The sequence below is a fragment of the Sorghum bicolor genome, chromosome 10 (assembly GCF_000003195.3).
Source record: "Sorghum bicolor cultivar BTx623 chromosome 10, Sorghum_bicolor_NCBIv3, whole genome shotgun sequence".
NCBI classification, from domain to species: Eukaryota; Viridiplantae; Streptophyta; class Magnoliopsida; order Poales; family Poaceae; genus Sorghum; species Sorghum bicolor.
Window position 1 is genome coordinate 43388740 of NC_012879.2, and position 18217 is coordinate 43406956.

An 18217-nucleotide genomic window follows, 5' to 3' on the forward strand; every position below is an offset into this window, starting at 1 on the left:
TAATACTACATGTTTTTAACTTTCCTTTATATGTCATATATACACGGCGAAACTGATATTAAGTTTCTTTAAAGGTTGCCATCTCCATAGAAGTACTGGCTGCCCTTGATCTCTTTATAACTATCGCAAAAGATAACCACAACAATGACTTAAGCAACAACGAATCCAAATCAATACTGCATGAATAAATGAAAGTAACTAATCTATAGGATATTAAACTTTGAAGGATCCATTGTGCAGATAGCGTGATATTTTGGAAAATAAGCATAAGGCCTCAGAGGGACTGTTAAATAAATTAGGCTAATCAACATCCGCTCTTATATTTTAGAACACAAGCAGATACTTTGGTTCAGCTATTTCCTAAACAAAGGTACCTGCAGTACAATCTGCAGGCAATCTGATGGAAGAGGTAGATGACAGCTTGCATCACTCAGCAACACATAAACAACTGTGACCAAACATTGAGATATATGATACTATGGCTAACTCACCAGGTCTTTTATTACTTTATTAGAATAATCTACTACCCAGATCAAGTGTTGATGTAGATACAAAAAATAAAATAAAGTATACACCGATGAAATAAAAAATATGGTTTCTTGATAAGGCCTCCCTTCCCAAATTCATCGAGCAAATGTCATTCGATGGCATGAAACCAGCAAGATTTGCTAACATATACACGACAATAAGCTCCAGAACTTGAAGGGAAACAATAATGAAAGTGTACAACACATAATCAACGAACTTGTCCATATAGGTGCAGTATCAATGCAGTATTGTGCATTAAATACAATAAGTATAGCCGTTTGGAGTGATCTCCAAACTGCCATGTATTTCAAAGTTGGCCTCATCAGTTTCCCTCATATGGTACAATTAGTTTCCCTCATATGGTACAATTAGCTGACGACATTGAAAAAAATTCTAGTACCGTAATGAAAAAGCTATCCTTTTTATTTTCATTGAAGATAGGATTTTTTTGAAGCCTCAAAAACATACCACTCATCATTTGTCTACCAACTTGGAGCTTAAAGGCATGCTGGCTGAGGTGGACCAATGGGAGGGGGAGGAGGTGAGGCAGCACTGAGGTGGACCAATGGAATATTTTGGGGTGACGTGTATAGCTTCGCCTGTGGCGGTGAGATTCTGGCTTGTAGAGGTAAATGCTGCTGCCACCCACCACACCGCCACCCCGAGAGGAAGGAGGAAGGAGGAGGAGGTTGCGCTGAGGTGGACCAATGGGAGATTTAGGGGCGACGTGTACATCTCCCCTGTGCATGAGTAACCTTAGGTTTGTAAGAGTAAATAAGTGAAAGGCATGCCCAGTACCTCACAAGCGAATGGACATCAGATCATATCCTTTAGCAATGGGTAAAAATTTTTCATCATAGGCTGAATAAGGAAAGAGAGAATAAAAAAATGACAGACGACATTTTGTCGCCTTACCAAAAAAGTTATTATTTTTTCATTAAAAATAAGCTTTTTAAGCCTCAGAAACATATGAATCATCATTTATTTATTAACTCTGAACTTTTAAGCATGACGGCAGCGGAGTTACACTCAAAAATTGTATGATATAAGCCCAGTACCTCATATGCGAATAAATATCAGATCATATTGTTTAGCAATGGGTTCAAAATTTTCGTCATAGGCTGAACGAGGGTGGAAAAACAATAAAAATAGCAGATGACAAAACCAAATTACGGTCTGCAAAGATTTTGAAAAGCTAAGTTCCAAAGATGTTGAAACCAAATTCCCGATGCATGTACTGCACCTATCTGAACTTACCAGAATCAGTGCATTCCTGAGACAAGGAAAGAAGCCTGCAGAATGTGAATTGGCTCACAAAAGAAACTGTTCATCATTTTTGGATAGTAAACAAAAATCATGAGGTATGCAAGAAAATAAAAGGCCTCCAATTCTAAAAAAATGAATGTACCTACCCCATACTAAATTGTCTGTGTTTCCGTGCAGCCATCAGATAGGAACCATATGTTTCAAAGATAGATGGACATGAATAACTGTATGACAAACCAACCACCATATAAGCTGCAGGGCACTGCATGCAAAGAGCTATTCTTAGAGACAAGCATATATCTAGAATGTTGATATGTTAATTACTTAAGGACCAGCATATACAACAGGATATGGTGCTGAGTGTCTTACCAGCTTAGCCAGCAACAAGGAGATGGCCTGCACTGGCTAAGCAACTCCTATAAGATATGGTGCGCAGTGATCCAATGAGGAGAAAAAAATCTTTATTAGGATCTATCGAACATGTTAAAATAGTGTACGATCACCTGTATATTAATGGTAACCCTAAATTGATAATCTAGCAATGGCCATTGTGACCATGTAAAAAATCTATCATGAGATCTACACAGCACCCCAAAAAAAATTCCAGAATAGATAGACCATCATGTACACTCCATATGAACTATACACTTTGAAGTTGTTTAACGCACTGCCTCAATTTTTGTTTCAGCAGTCGCAAGTAAATTCGCACATCTCACTACAATAAAAGCCATGTTTCAAATCACATGGACCTAGAGATAGACTATAGCTCATCGCATCTTTAGGTTATCTGAGTGGGAAATATATATCCTATAAATACCAAAAGTAAACGCCTAAACGGTTATATGCAAGATGAAGATAACTTACATTGGCAAGGTGCTACCACGGCATATGCATGGAAGAGAGGGCAACAATAGCTTCAAAACCGAGCAAGCAGCATTTAATGACCCCTTCCTCATAGTGACATGAAAATCAATAGCAGTGGCTCCTGAGCACACACATATATTCAATAAATAAATAAATAAATGCATATGCAGCCTGTAAATACCATGCATAAAGTACACGTGAGTTGTATTAGCAGACCACACAGTATCAATATATTCTTCATCCAGACATGTTGGAATCCACCACTTTCATTAACTGAATAGAGGTAAGTTACGTTCGATCACAGGGAAGTGGAATCAGTGAGGTGAGGGAGTGTAGGGAAGGAGAGAGAGAAGGAGAGGGCACCTGTCGGCAAATCTTGGTTAGCCCCAAATACAGTTGATCCAAAACCCAATCAAATTTGACTGAACAAAAAATAATAATTCGAGCACATCAGCACACTCAATTTCAGTCTGCTCAGGTAGCAAAAATGAAACCTAGAGAATGGAGCTCGTCCATGGAAGAGATCCGTATGACAACACCACCGCAGAATCCATCGGATTCAGATGCGATGCAACACAATAGAAGAAGGAAGAGGAGGGTTCTAGGGAGGGGCTAGGGGAATACCTCGGCGTCCCAACCACGACGCTGCCGCCCGCGCCGTGACGCCGCCGCTGCTCCTCGCGCCATTGACGCGCCGCGGCAGAGGACGTCCACCAGCGCCCCGCGGTGGCCGCTCGCGCCGCTGCACCGCACAATGGGGCACCATCGCCACGGCAGTGTGCAGCACACAGCCGGCCGCGAGGGGGCCGTGGAGGAGGAAAGGACGGCCACCGTTGCAACGAGGGCCAGCCAGTGGCGGAGCAGAATTTCAAACTCGGCTATTCCTACTTTCACGAAGTTGAATTTATAGGCTTAAAATATAGCCAATCATACTGCAAGTCAGCAACTTTAAACTAATATTTACTTTCTAGAATATAGACTTTTAATTGAAATGCCAGTTTTTTACATGTTTTGAGCTTAAATGTGCGAAAATACTATAGATTATAGCATTATACATTTATATATATATATATAACGGATCGTGTGCAAACCAAGGTTCCCATGTAAACATGTAAACTAGGACGTGGACTCTAGGATCGTGATCTGATGGCTGCTGAGAGAGGTGGGAAATATTTACACTTAAACGCCCGCAGCATCCCACCGTTTCGTTGTTTTTTTTCACGGGAACCCCTCCTCACGATCGCCTGGAGTCACGATCGCCTCCGTCACGGTCGCCTCCGTCACGATCGCGATCCGAACACGCCGAACGGGCCTCCGCGAGCAGCACGCGCCGAACCGGCCGCAGCCGCGGACCCTGAGCGCGACGACGGCGATCGCCCCGGCGCGGACCTCGCACTGCTCCACCGCCGCGGATCGTCGTTGGACGTGATCGAGAAGCCACCACGAGGCCTGCAACATCGTCGCTGGAGCAGCAGGGGCATCCACCACGAAGCCGGCGATCTTGCTGGACGTGAGACCCTCCATCTCCGATTTAGTCAGCCCCTCCATCTCTCCTTTCTCTGCCCTCTGTCTGGAGAAACTCGCGCCGCAGCCGTAAACTATTTCCTCACAGTGCATATGATGAAAACTTGCAGGTCATACATGGAGCCTCATCCGGCAGCGTCCACCGTGGAGACGAAGGACCCCGTCCGATGGCCGTCACGATGCCCACAAACTCCACTCCGATGGTGCTCACGAACTCCGCCCTAATGCTGAGCACGGGGTCGCCTACGTCGTTTGCCACGAACGCCGCCGCAATGCTGCCTATGATCACAGGAACACACGGCCCCGATGCAGGTTTGTTTTTTCTACAAAACTTTCATCTTTACTATCACATTGACTACACTCATTGGTAATGTCGTCCTTAACATGCAGTCCTGTCCATCATGGATGTCGATGCTGGAGTTGTAGCCCATGTTGAGGAACCAAGCACACCACGAACAACATCTTCTCCTAATATAGCAGATAAGTGCAAAGCAAATAAAAAGCCTGTGGTGGGAATGACGTTTGATACACTTGATGATGCGGAGAATTTTTACAAAGCGTATGCACATGATGCTGGTTTCTCTGTTCGTGTTGGTGCACATAAGAAGGAAAATGAGATTATAATTTACCAGCGGTTTTTGTGCTCAAGGGAAGGGTATAGGAAGCAGAGCGTACAGGAAGTTACTGAACAGTCCGGGAAAAAAAGGAAGACATCTAATGTGATGGACACCCGATGTGGTTGTGCGGCACGTATTGTTGTGAAGCTTGACAGTGAGAAGAAGTATGAAATATTGTCATTTGTTGAGGAGCACAATCATGGGTTCGTGTCGCCAGATAAGAGACACCTGCTAAGATCCAACCGTCGAGTTAGTGAGAGGGCAAAGAGTACTTTGTTCAACTGTCATAAGGCTAGTATTGGCACATCACAGGCATTTCGACTTCTCCAAGTCACTGATGGTGGATTTCAGCATGTTGGTTGCACGCTGAGAGATTTCAAGAACTATTATCGTGACTTGAGGACCAAAATCAAAGATGCTGATGCACAAATGTTTGTGCATCAACTTGAGAGAAAGAAGGAAGCAAATTCTGCCTTCTTTTATGAGTTTATGGTGGATGAAGAAGGACGACTTGTGTGTGTCTTTTGGGCAGATGCCACATGTAGAAAAAATTGTAGTGTTTTTGGTGATGTGCTTTCGGTAGACTCTACATATACTACCAACCAATATGATATGAAGTTTGTGCCATTCACTGGGGTCAACCATCACTGGCAAAGTGTTTTCCTTGGGGCAGCGTTTCTGGCTGATGAAAAGATCGACTCGTTTGTATGGTTGTTTCAGACCTTTCTGAAGGCTACTGGTGGAGTAGCACCTCATCTAATCATCACAGATGAAGATGCGAGCATGAAGGCTGCTATTGCTCAGGTTCTACCAAACACAACTCATAGACTCTGTATGTGGCATATCATGGATAAGGTACCTGAGAAGATTGGGCCCGACCTAAAAAATGATGAGGAGTTCTGGAAATTATTAAATGAGTGTGTTTGGGGCTCCGAGAATTCAGATGAGTTTGAGTCTCAATGGAATTCTATCATGATCAAGTATACTCTCACTGAAATTGAGTGGTTTTCCACAAAGTTCGCCATGCGAGAATCATGGATCCCAGCATACTTTATGGACATACCTTTAGCAGGACTCCTTAGGACTACATCACGATCGGAGAGTGCCAATTCTTTCTTTAACCGTTTCATTCATCGGAAATTGTCCTTTGTTGAGTTTTGGCTAAGGTTTTCTACAGCTTTGGAGTGCCAGCGCCAAGAGGAGTTGATAGCTGACAATAAAAGTATTCACTCCAAGCGTAAATTGACGACACCCTGGTTCATGGAGAAGCAGTGTAGTGTTGTATATACTCATGAAATTTTCAACAAGTTTCAGGAACAACTAATGGTTGCAAGAGACCATTGCATTATTCAAGGAATTTCAGAGAATGATGATAAAAAAATTGTCACTATTAGCAGCCAATCTGGTAAAGAGCGAATAGTTCAGATGAACAAATCAAACTTGTTTGGTATGTGCTCTTGCAAATTTTATGAGTCCTATGGCATCCCATGTCGTCATATCAGTCAAGTGCTTAGAGGCGAAAAGCAAAATGAGATACCACCAATTTATTTTATAAAAAGGTGGGATATGAGGTGTAAAAGGTGAGTTTACAGAGCGTACAAATTGGAGTTTCAATTTTGCCACTTTAGCTGATGTGGCACGCCACGACACGTTGACGCGCTGGCACACAGTCAGCAGGTCTAGGTAAAAAGACTCTGCTACCCCTATCTATTTGTCCACACATAATAATTCTGAACATAAACTAACATAAACTAAAAATAATGGAACTGAAAAAATAATGGAACTGAAATAATGCCCCTGTCATCTATACAAGCAGTTTATTTCCAGTTTATTTCAGTTCCATTATTTTTAGTTTATATCAGTTTATGTTCAAAATTATTATATGTGGGCAAATAGACAGGGGCAACAGAGTCTTTTTACCTAGCCCTGTTGACTGTGTGCCAACGTGTCAACGTGTCGTGGCGTGCCACATCAGCTAAAGTGGCAAAAATGAAACTCAAACTTGCACACGCCTGGTATTTTTGTAAGAGCCAGATTAAGAGTGAGATTCGAGTAAGTGACATCCGTTATAATGGTAAAAATGTAAATATCCCCCCTCGCTGACGTGTGGCCAATCATATCGCCTTGATTGCCTGCTCCAGATACGGACGGATATCACCAATATCATATTTGTTTTCATATTTTTGGTTGGATTCGGATTCGAATACGGATAATTTTCAACCATATCGGATAAGATAGGATTAAATGTCGACATTATAAATATACAATTTAAGTACTCGGATACGGATACGTTATCGGACGTTGAATATTCAGACTCGAATATTGTAGCACCCGGTTTTAAGAACAAAACCAGATACACACCATATGTGAGCCCAGGAAGTCAAATCTCACATATAGCCACAAATAAAGGTAATATCAATAGTCAATGCTTATTATATAACATACTTAGAGATATAACCTTAGACAACAAACAGCGGAATAACACTCTGTTCTTCATGCGAAAGCTCCAAATCCACAGGGACAACTGACTGGTTGAGCACAAGCCTAAACTCTTCTCCAAACTAGCAATCTGATACCCATCCGGGATTTTTATCCAAATAAAATGTAAAGGCAAGCGTAAGTACATCTCGTACTCAGCAAGAATAACATGAGGTTCATGAGGCTCAAAGGCTAGACACTGGTTAAACTGCATGTAGCTTTTAGTTGTCACAATTTTAGCATATGAGTAGCATCAAGTTGTCAAGTCCCATAGTAAACTCATGATCAAGTAAAGTGAATAAAGAATAGCATAAACAACATATTAACAACAATAACTTTAATGATTTGCCATTAGTGATCATTTATTCTGTATTGGTCCAAGGCCGCTCGTGACCGTGAGCACGGCTGATATATCTGTTTTACACTCTGCAGAGGTTGTACACTTTCACTGTGAGTCGTGATTTACCCTTTCGCCCGAGGTGATCAGCCCCTTAGCCCACTCTCAAGGAAGACCGGCAGGGTTCACTATGAAGCCGTTAGTCAGTCCGTGTGACTCACCCACAGGAATCCACAGTCTGCTATCCCCTATTTGCGCCACAAGGGTAACCACTAACAAGCTAGAAAAGGTCCTCATACTGAGCTAAAGCCAGATCCATGTAGCCCTCACAGTTGTACTGTATGTCCCGGATGGTCAGATACAGATAAGTCCTTATGGAGAGAAACTAGAACACCATAAGATAGCCCAATGCTCCAGCCCTCTTTACCAAAGTTGCTAAAAAGTCCTCTTTTAATGTTTATTGCATATTCCACTAATCAAATTACAAGATCATGGTTTAGTGGAGCACTAGCATAAGCTACCCAATGCAAAACCATAGGTGACAAGGTACAAGATCAATACTAGGAAATCCTTATCAAGGAGACACATGCAATATGAATTGTGTGATTAAAGTTATTAGAAAACAAGGGTGATCCTAAGCTATACTTGCCTTAAAACTCAGATCCTTCTTTTAGTTCCAAACCTTCCACAAACTGCTTCTTGATCTCCACGTAAAAGCTCACCGACTAAGCTCAGTCATCACATCAACAACAATCATCTAGAGGCAATCATACAAAGCAAACAAACCTATAATTAGAACAATACACCAATAGTAGAAAATAAAGATGAAAAGTTTATAAAATGAATCTATATCACACTACGATCACACAGACGTAAAGATCACGAAAATCGGAGATATAACGAAAAAGATATGAATTTTCTAAGATTTTCTTTAATAAAATAATTAATTAAATAGGATCACGAAAATAAAAAGTTGTAAACTTGTAAAACAGTGAGATTAACATGTAGATCTTGTGATTACGAATCTAACGCAATTTGAATGGATCAAATCGGAGTTAAAATGAAGATTTTATGAGCTAAACAAATCTGGTTGCAATTTTGTAATTACTAAAACGTATTTTGATTTAGAAACGAAGGTAAACTAATTGGAGCAAAGCACACGCCTGGCGGCCAGCCATTGGCAGCAGCGAGCTCCTAGCCGGCGAGCATGAAACTTAAGCCTACGGCCACGATTTGATGCGGGAAAAACAAACTCACCAATAGAGATTTCGCAGATAGGTACGAAGCGGAGATGGAAAGCAGGGCGACGGCGGATCGACACTGGACTGAGGGCGATCACGTTGTAGAGAAGAAAATATAATTTTATTTTATTACCTTAGGAATTCTCAAATTATAGGCTTCCATATGGTAGTCTTTGGTGTGCTTTGTCTAAGAAGAGTTCGTATATATATATATATATATATATTATTTTCGAAATTAATTAATTTCATGGATAAAATAATTCTAGGAAAATCTAGAATTATTATTTAAGCCACGAAAAATACTCCGAAAGCTCTAAAAATTCGAGGAAAATTCTCAGAGACATTATAGAATATGAGGAACCCAAATAAAGTATTTGGAGCTCGTGATGAGATAAATGAGAACATCTAAAAATTAGATTATGCTCACAGACAAGAGGAAACAAATGTCAGAAAAATTCCCAATAAGATTGTAGATATTGTTTGATGAACGAGGAACTGAAATGAGTGAGTTGGATGACAAAAAAATTTTAGGAAGCTCCTAATAAAAACTTAAGTTGAGAAATAAGGAATTTGGTTGTAGATAAAGATAGATCAAGGAAGATTGATCTACTAAACGCATTTCAAAAACTTTGCTCACTCTCAACACACAAAGGAGTAACAAGCAAACATTACATCAAATCTTATGCACCAGCATGTATGCACAACAATATTGCTAAGCCTTACGATAAATTTAATTTAATGAAAAATATTATTTTTCCTATATTTTCATGGGCACAAAAATATATAATCAAATTGTTTTAACTCTATTTCGAAAGGAGTAAATTTTAGGGTGTTACAAATATGGACAGATCTGAACCCCTCTAAACGAATTCGGTCTCGAATACGGTCGAAAAATATCCGTACCATTTTCATCTCTGCTGCCAATAGTCGGAGCAGGGGCAGTCACTGGAGTCGATGCAGTAGGCAGCGCCGTTGAGTCGATGTCCATGCGGGTGACTCGATCTGAGATGTCGTCAACCTGGCCGTCATCCGACGAGCGGGCCGAGGCTACGTGCTCGGCCTCCTAGGTGATTCGGCCCGTCCTGTGCTCAAAAGGGGCCCAGAACTTGGGCCTTGGAAGCTGAATTCCCGGGCCAAAGCGTATCTCCTACCCCTCATCGCGGAGTTAGGCCTAATACGGGTGACATGCCTTCCACAGCTCAAGGACCGACTCATATGTAGGCGAGCCAATCACCTCCCCACTATTGGCCGGCGAGAAACAGGGCTAAGGTGCCCCCTGGTGGAAGAGGGACTCCTGGATCATGGGGTCTAGACTCATCGACGGTGGCATTGCGTGGCGTGTGTTGCGTCGGGCAGAGGAGCAGGAGCGATGACATTCCCAATCCTCAGAGGCATGTTGAAGAAGCTCCCTGCCTCTCCCAAACTGGGAAGATGACTGCGACCACAAATGCCCGCGATCCTAGAGCTCCTCCCCTGCCCAGCAGTCCACTGATACTTGCTCGTTTGCCCTAGCCTAACGGTAGGATGGGGGTGAACGGGTGCACACATGGACTAATGATCCGACGAGCACCCATGGAAGAGCTGTTGAACCCTAGAGTTATGTGCCCCATGTCACGTGGCTTTTGTCCAAAGTTGTCATCGTCACGGTCCCGATCATGTCGTGGCTAGGGGGCAGGCGGTGCACGACAGTTTTGGGGCCTCAGCCTGCTCCCCCCAGTCGACCGCCCATCGATCACGCCCCGCATCTAGTCAAACGGGATGATTGTTGGTGACGAGTTGCCCACCTCTGAGGAGGTACCTGAGGTCATCCCCTCAGAGACTTTTTGGCCTCTAGTCCTCGTATCGAGCGAGGTGCACCAGGATCGCCCACTCATCGTCCTTCCCCTTGGGTGGAGTCGACGCGATGCGCAAAGGAAAAGTGAGGCTATTGATGTCGAGCGCCTTCCCCGCATCCATCGTGAAGATGGAGTACTCTACTAACCTCGGGAGGTCATCCGGATCCTCCATCCAAATCCAACAAGTAAGGAACTTAGAGGACTTGCTCATGGTCCACCGATATGCTGTCAAGTCTGTCGATGATGCAGGCATCACCTAGGACTAGGATGGCCTTCACACCGTCCTCGTTCTAGGTCTCTAGGGGATGTTCTCCATGATGACCTTGATGCGGTACCACCATGTGCACTCAGTACTGCCACCAGTCGAGTGCCATGGGCAGATGGAAAGGATGGTGCCCCTAATTTCTATGAACTGCTTTGCAGAGCGCATGGTCACACTCCGGGCAAATATTGAAATCGGCCAGGAAGACCCCAGCCTTTAGTCGTCGGGAGACACGGCTGTTGTACCGTGGAACATGCAGCTGCTGGCTTAGAGCGTAGGACAGCTCTATGGTGGTCGGACGGTACCCTCCGGCAGTGTGGAAATGATGACCGCGTGGAGCCTCAGGAGGTCATTATCCTCAGTCATGGCATCAGAAACCACGATGACTACACAACATACTCCATCTCGCTGGCCTTTGCTGAGGCGGAGGGCTTGGGCTACTCTATTTTGGTGGCAAGTGCGGCTTTTGGTTGCAGCAATGGAGGAAACACAATGCGGCTGTGGATGCTGTCTAAGGGAAAACGAGGCGGGAGCAGAGGTTTGCGGAGATTGGCGGCGGCTATGCAATGGACAGGAACGAGAATGTGCCCCCAGCTCTACTGTCCATCTTCTAGCCGTAGCAGAAAATGTTAGAGAGGGAAGAAAGGAGCATACCTGCGATCCACCTAAAAAGCACTCAAAGGGATGCACAACGACGGGTTATTTAGTTATAATTTTTTTTAAGATTTCTCATCACATCGAATCTTGTGGCATATGTATGAAGCATTAAATATAGTTTAAAAATAACTAATTGCATAGTTCGCATGTAATTTACGAGACAAATCTTTTGAGCCTAGTTAATAAATGATTGGACAATAATTGTCAAATATAAACGAAAATGCTAGAGTAGTCAAAACCCAAAAATTTCACCAATGCCTTGTATAGTTTCCAAAATATTTTGCAAAATTTTCAGATTCTCCATCACATCAAATCTTGGGGCATATATATGAAGTATTAAATATAGCCCCCGAGTTGAAAGAGCTAAATATAAGAGGGATTTGGTTCGTGTTTACCATGCCAAAGTTTGAAGGAAAGCAGAGATCACCGTGGGCGTGATCTCAAGGGAAGGTGATAACAGCATATACTATATGGTATTAAAAAAATACCCAACTATTTTGGTACACTTTTATGTGAATATGTGTATATATTTATATATATATAAACGTATAATATAATATATATAGTATTTTTCACACATTTGAGCTTAAAATATGTAAAAATACTGGTATTTTAATTAGAAGTCTATATTCTAGAAAGCAAATATTAGTTTAAAGTTACTGACTTGCAATACGATTGGATATATTTTAATTAAGTCTATGAGTTTGATTTTGTGGAAGTGAGAATACCTAAGTTTAAAATCTTAGCTCTGCCACTAGATGACGGAATACTGGTTGAGCACTTGGTGGTCTATTCCTCTTGTTAGGGATGAAAACGGATCGGATACGGACGGATATCACCGATATCATATTTGTTTTCATATTTCTGGTCGGATTCGGATACGAATACAGATAATGTCAATCATGTCGGATAAGATATGATTGGATGTCGACATCATAAATATACGATTTAATTATTCGGATACGGATACGGTATTGGATGTTAAACATTTAGACTCGGATAGGGACACATCTGAACCTATCTAAACGAATTCGGTCTCGAATACGGTCGGAAAATATCTGTACCGTTTTCATCCCTACCTCTGGTTGCGACTCTGAGTCTGAGTTGATTTTGAGCTGGCCTCGTTGGTCGCAAGAGTGGAAGCGGATGGTGGTGCAACTCGGTCTGTTTTTCATCGACGCCGCTGCATGGCTGGATTGTGCAGGATGTTTCTTGGCCCCGCACCAGGCTGCGAGGGAGGAGCGTGCGGCGTTGCTATAATGCCTCGTAGCGGCGCGTGACTTTGAGATCTGGCGGCCCGCGAGCTATAGATGCACGGTGGCCTGAGGCGGAGGGATGAGTCATCCACCAAGGACTGAAGGACGCAAGGAGGCGGCTGCTGTGCGACGCATGGTTCGCGATCATCCTGCATTCTGTACTTCGGATCGGTACTTCGGTTTTTATAGAAAAATTTGATTCCTTAAAAAATAGGTGCCGATCAGTCCCTCCAAAAATTGGTACCGAAGAAATTCGGTTTCGGTACTTTCGGTTCGGTTTCAGTATTTACTAAAAAAATACTGAACTGATCACATAAACATATAATAGCAAGTTCAAAAGCTAATTTTGATATAATTTGGAAATCATTCTTAAAAATATTAGTGTCAAATACATACATATATAAGTCTACAAAATTATATGAGTAAAGTACCACATGTATAAAATATAATAGACTAAAATAGTGCTATTAACAATATAACTACACTCAAACTCAGCACATTTCAGTAAATTCGGTTCTCTGAGGTATAGTACCGAATTTATCTTTGTAAATTCGGTTCCTGAAAATTAGGAACCGAACACTAGTACAGAGAGATACTATACAGGCGGTTCACAACCCCTTTGTACAGGCGGATTGTCGAACCGCCAGTGGCTACAGGCCTGTGGAAATAAAAGTTTCCACAGGCGGTTAACTGAGAACCGCCTGTTTTAGAAACCAATTTCTACAGGCGGTTCAGTTATGAGATCCACCTATGGAAAAGAATTTCTACAGACGGTTCTCATAACAGAACCGCCTGTGGTAAGATTTTCCAATTTAACTCTATTTTCTAGCAAACCCTATTTTTAATATTATATATATATTATATACATTAATATTGAAACTATGTTAGGCTAGAAGATTCAATCAATGCAACATGCAATATATTTATATATACCATTACTTTTTACATAAAATTATATTAATTACAAACATCACACATCAAAGTTTTTTGTTTACAGACATATGAGGTTTCACATCTGAAACCTCTGCTCTAATAACCCGATCGAGATAGCTTTAGCCTACTAATATCTCTTAGCACTGGTCGGGTCGTGATATTTCCCTTCGATGGGAATGGCTTCTCTCAAGAGAAAAGTGCAGAGGTCCTCACATATGTTGTATAGAACACCTTGAGTCACGCTCTTTGCCTTTTCCAACTCATGTTGCTGCAGAGGAAGTTAGAAACATCATAAATTTATAGTTAATATAACACAGGCTTAGCAACAAAAAATGACACAATTATATAAACGACTATTAGAGCAATACCTTAGAAGGGTTAGTTACAAATCTTCCGGTCTCTCTCATGAACTCGCAGACATAGAATCCACAGTGGACCGATCTGACTGGTTGCTTATGGCACTGATGTATGACGAAAAAGTGGATATTTATTAGTTGCAACATCATCATATGTATATTATATTTATAAAAGATAGCTTGTGATATTTTGGTACGTATCGGCCATTTATAAAATAATCTCAATGGCTGCCCCGGTTCTGATGAATCACACCTTACACCTCTGATATTATAGTATCGAATACACAATCCTCAAGTTAGTCTGAAACTCTTATAAAAGTAGGTATGAATATTTAATGTACTCAGCTTACCGTTCCAAGTGTGTAATGAATTTTGTATAACTTGAAGGATCATAGTCTGCAGAGTCTAGGACTAGCACACGTCCTAGACTAGGATTAATGAGGAGGCAGATCCAGTGGTCCCTGAGAGAATCGAATTTATGATGCAAGTGCCCATTGAAATTACTAATACGACGATGAATACAAATTGACACTTACCAAAGTTGTATGGGGCAACAACACATTCTCGATCTTGATACTTGAGCAGTGCCAAGGCTATGTAGAGGTCGTATTTACATTCATAATCTAGTCGAATTTCATCTATTATCTTCTTACGCTCAGCGGGATCCAAACCTTCTAAGGAGTCGTGTTTGTCTCCGATTCTGAAGTTGTGCTGCTCCTCACATATCTTCATCGGGCTCAGATACGCAACCCTTTTACTGGCAGACCTATCCGGATCTGAACCGTACCGCATCTCTTGTTGTTCAAAATTCATTCTGCAATGAGCACTTGTATGTTAGATGTTGAAAATTGATGCAACTCATGAATTATAACACAAGATAGTACGAGTGACACTTACAATGCAAACATGGTTACCAGCTACACGTCTAGTCTCTGCAGGTTCATCATTAGCCACATGTCCTTGAAGGTAATGATTGCCTTTGTACGCTCACTGTTGAATGCTGTTGGTGGTATAATCACATTGATCGTGTCAATGCCTACAGAAGCTGCTCTCATATACCAGTCATGCATCCTTTTTATACCAGCTGGGATCTTTTTGAGTTTGTCCCAACTAAGTAGTGGTCTGCCTGCCTCATATTTAGTAGGGACAAATTTGTAATCATCCTTCGTTGGTGGCCTGATATTGACAATACGTGTTTCGCAGCTTTTTAACCCCTCCTTCTCATGCTCTGCTAAGTCAACGAGTTTTGAAGTGCGGCTCCTTGTAATTCCGGACAAAAATAGGGCCGTACCAGCGGCCTTCTTCTTTGGCTCGTACGGGGAAACCAATTTGGGGACCGAGAATTTTGTTTTCTTTGGTTGCGGTGGTATCTTATCATCATTTTTGGGTGCTGGTGGTGTGGAAGATTGCGGATGTTGAAGCATGGGGTTTAGGTGATGGTGGTGAAGCCTGGGGTTTAGGTGATGGTGGGGGAGTGGGTTTTGATGGTGGTGGGGATGGTGGTTGAGGCATTATTGGTGATGGTGGTGTTGGGGATTGTGGATGCAAGATTGGAGAGGTTGGTGGAGTGGGAAGAGATGTGGGATGGGACGACTCCTGAGTCTGCGACACTTCGAGGGGTGATGGTTCTGGTAGCTGAGACAGCAGGACGTCCCGTCGAGGCCGATGAATAAAATTCTTGATAGCTTGTCCCAGTTTCTCAATGCCCTCGAGACTGGGAATGTCTAGCATGTCGTCCTCATATCCTTGGACAACTGTCAACACTTCCACCCTGTAGTAGTCCTCAGGGATCTCACTACCATGGAATTGATGCCCCGAGATCGCAAGTCCTGTTGCTACTTGCCTTGTACGGTTATTGTTAAAACCATACCTTATGACTAGGGAGCAAGCAACAGGACTATCAATCTCATCAACTGGATAGCGGACCTTGTCTCCGGTAGAGGCAATACTACTTGGGACGGCTGGAGCTTGTTCTGTTGTTGTCGGGGCGACGACTAGCTGCATTTGAGGAGGCTGCTGGCCACTTAATTGGCTAGACATTGCGGTTGCCAATCGCTGCATCAACTCAGGAGGAGGATTGGAGAGGATTTTAGACATCACCTCTTCGACTTCTCTCTTAGCCTCCTCCTTAAAATAATTAGACATTTCTGCCTTGTAGCGATCCCGTTTCCTATACATTGCTTCCCACTCTGGTCCGAATCCTTCTTTCCATCCTTCTTTTGATGAGATGCCTCGTACACGACCAGGATGCTCTGGGTTACCCAGAGCAACAGTAAGGCCATCTTTCTCCCTTTGAGGCTTAAATTCGCCCGCTTGCTGCTTAGCTGCCACAGCGAAAATATTCTTAGCTGCCTCTTCGACCATTGGGTCAGAAAATGATAAGCCAGACTTGGCTTCCTTTGCTGGTACATGAGCACGAATCCACCTCGAGCCCGTGCGACCAAGTTGGTCAGGGAGCGCTGGCAGACCCTTAGCCCTCTACGCTTCATCCTCTTGCTCCCATTGGGCAAGCTTGCGCTGGTAACCACCTGTGCCTAGGTGATGGTGGTACTTGTTCCTTTTTGCGAGCTTGGATTTAGATTCGCTCAAAGCTTTGAAGTCCTCGGTACTTCTCTGGTCTAGAAACACCGCCCACTGACCAGCAGTGATTTTATATCTTTTGGTCGGGTCCAACCCTTTCTTTGCCCACTTAGAATTCAACTCAGACTTGTAATTCCTAAACATGACTCCCCACTGCTTCAATGTGTACTCCTTTACTAGGTCTTCTGAACCCTGAGGTAAAACAAACCTTGTAAGCAGCTCGTCCCACATTCTTGTGATTTCATTTTGGTCCACTTTTGCCCACTCTGATGTCAAGATGGTCCCTAACTAAGAATCCAAGTGCGTTACGCCACTTAGGTAAGGCCTCTGGAGGAGCTAGGGGTTGTCCTGTCGGGCTCACATCTGTAATTCTAAATGTGACTTTTAGAAACAGATTCAATCCTCTGTCACCTCGTTTCCTTTTCCTATCATCAGTCTTCTCGGTGCTCTTCTCGGTGGTTGTCTCCGTCGTTGGTTCGGGTGCACCTTCATGTGTGAATTCTTCCTGGGATAGGATCTCTTTCAGTTCATGAAACTGAGATAACACCTCCTGTTTATGTTAAAAGTTAAACACATAAATAATTCTTGTACATATACTGAGGGACATAAAAGTTAGATAGATTTAATTATAGATGAGTAATTCATCACCTCATCTCCTTCTGGAATGTAATCAGGGTCACGTTCTAATTCACGACGAGCGTTCCTCTCTATACGAGGATCTGGAATATTGCTAGGGGAGGTCTCGTACGAAGGACTTGATTCACGTTCTTTTGCATTCTCCGTGTGGTCCGACCCTTGCGCTTGCTCAGTGTGGTGTGACACTTGCACCTTCTCTGTGTGGTCCGAACCTTTTTCCGGTGCTTGGTCGATGCGGTCAGACCCTGACGCTTGGTTTGGGGTTGGAGAAGTCATCGTGGTTATCTATTCAAATAAATAGTTTCATTATAAAGAAAGAAATAATAATTACTTAGCATATGCATATAATGTATATACATAGACACTTAAACTAAAAGCAAATATTAATTGTTTATTATTTTTATACATACATACATACATACATATATATATATATATATATAATTGCATTGTAAATAATTGCATTATAAAAAATAAATAATAACTACTTAGCATATGCATAATGTATATAAGAAAAATAAAACATCATACACATTTAATAATTATTTAGGACAATTAATAATTATTTAGGACAATTAATAAGTAATAATACATCATATACATTTATTTAGAACAATTAATAATTATAAGAAAAATAGAACATCATATAGATTTATTTAAGACCATTAATAATTAATAATTATTTAGGACAATGAATAATTAATAATTATTTAGGACAATTAATAATTAATAATACATCATATACATTTATTTAGAACAATTAATAATTATAAGAAAAATAAAACATCATATACATTTATTTAAGACCATTAATAATTAATAATTATTTAAGACAATTAATAATTAT

General features: G+C 41.9%; 1 long non-coding RNA gene across 1 annotated transcript; it reads right to left on the bottom strand.

Annotated features, from left to right (window-relative positions):
- LOC110430845 lies at positions 1494 to 3079 on the bottom strand. The gene is made up of 3 exons (XR_002448235.1): positions 3022 to 3079; positions 2659 to 2779; positions 1494 to 2056 (listed from the first exon to the last, which is right to left on the bottom strand). It is a non-coding gene; the product is annotated as an uncharacterized LOC110430845 (long non-coding RNA).